We start from the raw sequence: 8,488 nt of genomic DNA, 5'->3' as shown, positions 1-8,488 counted from the left end.
TCATATCAGGTAAGACCGATTGTAATCTATGTAACACAAGTAAGAGGAGGTGCAAGTACATCCAACAATCAATACAGGATGTAAAATTAAGGGTATAGTTTTTGGATGAATTCCAAACTCAAATTAAGGGTATAGTTTTTGGATGAATTCCAATCTCAGCACTGTTGTTTATTTTTTTAAGTGTTTTTAAAATTTTTATTATTTTTCACTAAATTTTTTTTTAGAATAAATTCGAAAAATAAAACCCAAAATATAGGTATTACTAGTAGTATGGTAGCAGAACTTTTGCATGGCAAAATGGTTTTCTAGACATAGAACTAGAAGTTGATTCCCGCTCTGCTTATCTTTTGCTCACTTTTTCTACCCATGTGTCACCATGGATACAACCTTTAGTTACTGATTATAGGTTACTACTCGAATTCAGCACGTGTATAAAGAGGCAAATGGTGTTGCTGACAGTTTGGCTAAGTTTGCTGCCACTTTCATGGAGGGCTCTCTTGTGATATACCCTAAAATGCCCTCTTTTGCTCTACATTTTGTTAATTATGACAAACCTGGAAAGCTACTCCTTGTTGTGTAGCCAACACCCTTTATACATAAATACAACTCTGCCTCTTTGATAAAAAAAAAAATAAAAAACTTAAGGGTGTGTTTGGTAACATTTACGTTTTCAGTTTATATTTACAAAAATTTTATAAACTGGTTTTTGTTTATTTTTTGTTTATTTTTAGAAAAACATAAACTACAAACACGTTTGGTAATTGATAAAATGTTTAAAAAAATTTAAAAATATAAAAAAGAATGAGAAATGGCAAGTGGTAGCAAGTGGCGGCGGAAGACGATGGTGGAAAGTGGTGACGGTAGGTGGTAGGTAGGTGGTGGTGGTAGGTGGGTGGGTAACGGTGGCGGGTGACGTTGGCGGGTGGTGGGTAACGGTGGCGGGTGGGTGGTAGTGGTGGTAGCAGGTGGTGGTGGCAGGTGGGTGGCGGATGGCGGGTAGGTGGCGGATGGTGGTGGTGGGTGGATGGGTGACGGTGGTGGGTGGTAGCAAGTGGGTGGTGGTGGCGGGTAGTGGGTGGTGGTGGCAGGTGGGTGGCGGATGACAGGTGGTGGTGGGTGGGTGGTGATGGCGGGTAGGTGATGGTGGCGGGTGGTGGGTGGTGGCGGGTGATGGGTGTTAGTGGCAGGTGGGTGGCGGATGGCGGGTGATGGTGGGTAATGGCAGGTAGTAGGTGGGTCGGTGACGGTGGCGGGTGGTAGGTGGTAACGAGTGGGTGGTGGTGGCGGGTGGGTAGCAGGTAACTGGTGGTGGCGGGTGGTGGGTGGCAGGTGGTGGATGGTGGTGGCAAGTGGGTGGTGAGTGGTGGTGGCAAGTAGTTGGCGGGTGGGTGGTGGTGGTCGGTGGGTGGGTAACGGTGGCGGGTGGTGGGTGGTAGTGAGGGGGTGGTGGTGGTGGTGGTGGCAGGTGGTGGTGGTAGGTGGGTGGCGGATGGCAGGTAGGTGGCGGGTGGTGGTGGTGGGTGGGTGGGTGACGATGGTGGGTGGTAGCGAGTGGGTGGTGGTGGTGGTAGTGGTAGGTGGGTGGCGGATGGCCGGTGGTGGTGGGTGGGTGGTGGTGGTAGGTAGGTGGATGGGTGACGGTGGCGTGTGGTGGGTGGTGGCGGGTGATGGGCGTTGGTGGCAGGTGGGTGGCGGATGGCGACTGGCGGGTGGTGGTGGGTGGTGGCAGGTGATGGGTGGGTGGGTGACAGTAGCGGGTGGATGGTGGTAACGAGTGGGTGGCAGGTAACTGGTGGTGATGGGTGGCAAGTGGTGAATGGTGGTGGCAAGTAGATGGCGGGTGGTGGTGGCGGGCAGTGGATGGCAAGTGGGTGGTGGGTAGTGGCAAGTGGGTGGTGGGTGGTGGCGGTGGCGAGGGGTGGGTGGTGGTGGCGAGTGGGTGGCCGGTGGTGGCCGGTGGTGGCAGGTGGCTGGTGAGTGGTGGTGGGAGGTGGTAGTGGGTGGTGGGTGGTGGTGGCGGAAGACGATGGTGGAAAATGGTGGCGGGTGGTGGCTAGTGTTGGATGGTAAAAAAAAAAAAAAACTGAAAACTCAAAATGAAAACACATTTTTTGTGTTTTCATTTTTTGGCCAAATTTATAAACTGAGACCACTTATTTATAAATCAAAAATTTTACCAAACAAGTTTTTATTTGAGTTTTTAAAATTTTTGTAAATATAAACAGAAAACTGAAAACGTAAGTGTTATCAAACGACACCTAAGTGATTAAAATGATATCATATTTTAGAAACTAAATCTGCCTTTTATATTTATTTCACGTTATCAATGAATACAGATGTTAAAATTAAAATCAAATTGACTCAAATTAACACCTTTAATGACTAAAATAACAAAATTAAAACCTAAAAAATTAAAATAATAAAAAACACATACTTAAAAGACAAACAATCTGGCATCCTAATTTTCCTATACAATACCACAAAAACTTGCCTTTGCTGACCCAACCAGCAAATTTCTTACATTCTGTCCTTCCAAGGAGTGTGAAAGGAGGACAAGTCAAAGTTTTCCATGTGAAAAAAATCAGTACTCTTTGTGTTTGTGTGTTGTGTTTTATTCATGGTCTTCAACAGCAACAAACTTCCGGTCAACTTTGCTTGCTTTCCAAGCCCATACATATATATATACACAAATGTCAGTTATTTTTGGACTAAAATAATCCAATAGTTTAAGTCAATTGCCAAAAAGTGGCTATTTGAGAGGGAAAGTGACTTTATATGCATATATATCCTTCCTTATTGTCTATATTCTAATTTTTTGGTGCCTACTCAATCATAATATATTCATTCACCACAGCCATCTTCTCTCCCTATGTGTCTTCCTTCTCTCTTCTTCTCTCACACAGTCTCTCTCTCTCTCTCTCTCTCTCTCTCTACTTGCTTTCATTTTTCTCTCACTATTGTCTTCATACATACACGTACACTTGGTGGCCCTTCTTTGTTCTCTCTCATAAATCTCTAAGACTCTCTGATCTGATCCACAGTTATATATATTAGTGTTTATTTTTAATCCATGGCAATGGTTGGACCTTGTTTTGCCGAAGTTTATGCGATGCGAGAGCTCCATAAGGAGAGGATGAAGAGAACAGAAAAGGAAAGGGAAGAGAAATAAGTAATTGCTTATTGTTGGAAATTGGGTCGGGTTTAAAATTCATACCCAAAGTTTAACCGCTTAACATGAGTCAAGTTAACAGACAAGTTGTTTTTATCCATTTATGCTGTTAAGGAGAAAAAGTTGTAGGTGATTATAAAATATTTAAATTATTTACTATTTATAAAAATTTAAAATTTGAAATGCTTACATCTTAAAGCTTATGCCTCGCCTCATAAGAAATAAAATATCTCACGTTACGCATTTGTCTTTAAAAACTTTAATATAGAGACAATAATGAACTAGACAATGTTTATAGTCCCATGCTATGAACATTTAATAAAAATTCAATAATCTCATAATATCAATTTAACATGTTAATGTGGTACTAATCATAAGAGCACAAATGGATAAAAACAAACTTGTCTGATGACTCATGCTAATTGGTTAAGAGATAATCAATCTCTGTTTGATATTTTTTATTTTTCATTATTTTTGTGTTCTTTTACTTTTTTTTATTTTTTTTATTTTTAGTGATTTTTTTATTTTAGATTGTAGTCAATTATTTTTACTTTAAAATTCATAACATCCAGATATACTTAAAAATATAAAATATTTGTAAAGAAATATGAAAAAATATATTAACAATAAAATATATAAACAAAATGTACCTTATAAAAAAAATTGCTAATTATTTTTCATTATCTTGAATAGATACTGAAAGGATATTGAAGAGTATGACGAGACATCATAAAAAAAATTTATCAATAAAAAGAAAATTTTTATTAATGAAATCAATGAAAGTTTATATATGCATTAATAAAGAAGTGAGAGTATAAAAAATATACAAGAAAAGTATAACTATCCCAATTATATTGCCATTAATATGCAAGCCTAATCATTGACCAAGACTACGCCTCGAAATTGGTGAATAACCAACCAAAGTTGATGAAACCAACAAAATAAACAAAGAAAAATGTTTGGGAGTGAGTCCCGTCATTAATGATGTGATGTTTTGGTCTTGGAGTTGTATTTTTTTTATTTTTTATTTTTTACTTTTTTAATGCATTAGTGCTATTAGTGGTGATATTTTTAGTGGGATGAATCATTGTTGATAAACAAAAGAAAAAACAAAAGAGACAACAGTCCACGCACCCAAAAATACATCTGTAAGGGTAATCAAAATGGGCAACAGTCCACACGCCCAAAACAAAAGGAACAACAAAGGAAATCTGCTGTTAACAGAGCAATCCCCCACCACGGTGACGAATATGGGGATCTTATGAATTCCCGCGAGTACAAAGAGTAACTTGTCTTAGATTATAAATAAGTCAAGCACTGAGTAAGGTATAACCGGTGAATTACATTTGACTCAAATTGCAATTCTTACTATCACTGATTCACTTACGCTGTATTTGATTGAAAGATTTAGGAAGAAATTTAAAAAGAAAAAAAGAAAATGTAGGTGAAATGTAAATAAAGATACTTATATTATACCTAGTTTCACAAATTTTTTCTCTTTTTAATTTCAAATCTCTTTCCAAATCTCCCACTGAACACAACCTTAGTTCATTCGATGGCGACTGTTTGCCATTGAATGCACAATCATTTCGAGTTTTCCAAATAGACCAGAGGAGGGCCAGCGGGATGACATTCCATATTTTTTATTCTAACTTTTTGAATCTAAAGCTAGACCACCATTCAAGTAATGCAGCCACCGATTCAAGCGTAACCCATTGAAGTCCTCGCCTGCCAATGGATCATTTCAGACCACACTACCCAGACACGAGGACAGAGCAAGAGCACATGGTTGATGTTGGAATGTGTTCCACGTCGCCTAGAATTGCTCCATCTACACTGGTTATAAAACCCCAATTTTCCTCACTTTAATACTTGGTTTTTAAGAAGTATGAGTTTAGTTTTTCAATTTGGTATCAGAGCTTAGTTGGATCTGTTATTGGTGTGCCATTTCGTTGTCTGGCTATTATATAGGCTCCAGTTAGTTTTTCTCTCCTTATACCTGGATTTCAAAGAGAAGTATGGGTAAACAAGTCATCCAAAAAATTGAGCAATATTATTCCGAAGAAAACCAGGTAATGAGAAACGAGGATGGACAAACAGTAGACTGACCTGAGTGGTATACTGAAGACACTGAGAAATGGTTATCCCTTCATTTTTGTCTGCCATCTTGATTCGAGCAGGTGAGAGAGAGTGAGTTCAGAAGCTGAAAAAGTCGAACAAGTTCTTCATTTTTCTAGACCCTGAAAGGTCTTCCAAAATTCAAACTCCAATCCTCTGAATTTCCTTTTTGATCCATAATCACCTTCAGGGTAACATTTTGCTCAGTAGACAGACTGAAAAGCATGGGGAAATCATCTTTAAGATCAGCATTTCCAGCCCAAGCATCCACCCAAAACTGAATTCGAGTTCCATTTCCAACAACAATTGAGCAATTGTCAGTATAAAGATGAATGAGAGAGAGAGCTGTTGGGTTGGGTTTCCCTTCTATGTGGAGGAAGGCCCAAAGCATTTAGTAAAACCCATGTGAGTTCCAAAGCCCACATGGAAAGGTTATGTTTTTGAAAGATCTGGCCCATGAGTGTAGTATGACAAACCCTTTTTCTATAACACAGAAAAAGAGACGTAGCAGCAACCACCAAAAACAGAGAGGAGAGGAGAAATTCTGTAGCAGTGATCAAGCTATCCGATCAACAAGCATCTGTGGTCCGATTGAACTGAAATTTGGTAGGCGAGTTCACAACTCAAGACTCTAAATTTTGGACGGTGGAGATCAGATTTGGAGTATTCTACTGCTGGTTTTTGGCCCGTGAACAGTACCCGTTTTTGGTGAGATTTTTCCTAAACTTTGTATTTTGATCTTTGGTTGCCAAGGAAGCTTATTTGTAAGTTGTTCTTGATTGTTTGCCTCTAGTTCTATCTAGAGAGAACTCTTGTATACCCATTATTTGTTGATAGTGGAGATATTTGGTGGACTACGGTCCCGTGGTTTTTCCTTTCCACATCGAGAAGGTTTTCTACGTTAAAAATTTGTTGTCGCCTTGTTGTGTGATTGTTGGATCATCGTTTTCAGATTATTTTCAGAATATATTGTGCTCTATTAAATTGCTTCCTAATAGGTTCACACAAAGAGGGAGAATAAACTACTTCTGCTATTTTTGTGCTAGATTCGGATATTTTGAATTGGTTTTTTTTTTGTTTTCTCCCAACATAGTGGTATCAGAGCCGAGTTCGTATTTTTGTGTGTCTTGTGTTGAATAATGGAAGAAAATTTAAGTAGAATGGTTACTTTGAATGGTTCTAACTATCACACATGGAAAGGAAAAATGGAAGACCTCCTTTATGTAAAACAATTTCATCTACAGGTGTTTGCTACTGAAAAATCAGAAAATAAATCTGATGAAGAATGGACATTACTACATCGACAAGTGTGTGGGTACATTAGGCAATGGGCGGATGGTAATGTTTTGAATCATATTAGTGGAGAGACACATGTACGTACACTCTGGAACAAACTTGAACAATTATATGCTCGGAAGACGATGAGGTACAGGGGTTGTGCTTGCTTGGTACATTGCCAGACTCTTGGGAGACATTTAGAATGTCATTATCTAACTCGGCCCCAGATGGTGTAATCAATATGGATCTGGCTAAGAGCAGTATTTTAAATGAAGAGATGAGGAGGAAATCACAGGGATCTTCTTCACAGTCAGAGGTTTTGGTTACAGAAAGGAGGGGGAGAAGCAAGAGCAGAGGTTCGAAGAACAGAGATAGAGGTAAAAGCAAGTCCAACAAGTTTGCTAATGCTGAGTGTTATCATTGTGGCATGGAAGGGCACATCAAGAAACAGTGCAGAAAATTGAAGAGAGAGAACAAGGAGAAAGGGATTGAGTATGATGAAAAGGATAATGATCGAGTTGCCACCGCTACTTCCGAAGACTTTCTCATTGTTTATGATGAAAATGTTATTAACATAGCATGCCATGAGACCAATTGGGTGATTGATAGTGGTGCCTCTATTCATGCTACATCTCGAAAAGATTTCTTCACATCCTACATACCTGGTGACTTTGGTTCGGTAAAGATGGGTAATGATGGCTTGGCCAAAATTATTGGTGTTTTGGTTTTATAATTTGTACCTTTTTTTACATCCGAACATATCTGTAAGGACTACTTCCGAAAACTCTACATCCTTTTTTTTTATATTTCTTATATGCCTTTCATCTATTGTTTATTTGCCTTGTAGAATTACATAGTGTATGAACAAAATTTCCAACAGATTTTTCTTACTTTGTGTAATGCACATATATTAGCTTTTGCTTGAGTTCCTTGATATACTACAAATTTTCATCTCTTTCTACTGAAGTCAATGTTCTCATCCAATTATGATAAATAGGTGCAGCTTGTAAATTCATGATTTCCAAATTACTACCAATCCCATCAGTTGGGTTTAGTTGATGAGAAGTGTAGCTGAAACACATTATGATCTCACTTAACTGTTTTTGTTTAAATGAAATGATTGTATGCATTCTAAATGCAGACTATTCATTCGTGTTCACGTCACTAAATCATATTAGTAGTAACCTCTTTTTAACATATCCCATTAGTTGGGTTTAGTTGATGAGAAGTGTAGCTAAAACACATTATGATCTCACTGATATGTTTTTGTTTAAATGAAATGATTGCATGCATTCTAACTGCAGACTGTTTGTTTAAAAACATATTTTGCATGCTTGTTTCATGGTGATGTAATATGGAGCCCTTTATATGATGGTGTACGGGGAGCAAATATTCTGGCAAGCCCGTATTCCTTTCTTCCGAGCTCCGTCGATATCCGATCACCTGCGAGCAAGTAATGGTGAGCTACCCGGCGGTGTGTGGCCGGAAAAACCCTCCGACGGACAAGTTAGCACACACCTTAGGATGGATAGAGATAAGGGAGAGAGTGTTTGAGTGTAAGTAGTCCTTACAGATATGTTCGTGTCCCGCGTATGGGGGGCGCAGACATGCTTATATACCTTCTGCGCCCCATATCCACTCCTAGTCATCTCTGACACGTGGCTCTGCTATCCCATCTGTCAGCACAAACCTTGCTGAACATTACCTAATCTCATCTTCCTGTCATCACAGCTGGAGCTCGGCAGCCGAGCTGCCCTATGCGTTGTTGCGCCGTGCCGTGCTTCATACCCAAGCACTTCCCTGGCAAAGTCAAAGGGGGGGACCGGCTAGGCGACATCTCGGCAAAGCCCAGCCCGAAGCACCACATGTCAGCTTTCCTGCCGGTCAAACGGTCACCTCGGCCGACCACGCCTTTCCGGGTGC

This window comes from Camellia sinensis, chromosome 6 (genome assembly GCF_055761805.1).
Source record: "Camellia sinensis isolate YWXY chromosome 6, ASM5576180v1, whole genome shotgun sequence".
Lineage (NCBI taxonomy): Eukaryota > Viridiplantae > Streptophyta > Magnoliopsida > Ericales > Theaceae > Camellia > Camellia sinensis.
The sequence above is the reverse complement of the archived record's forward strand: the minus strand, read 5'-3'. Positions refer to the sequence as shown.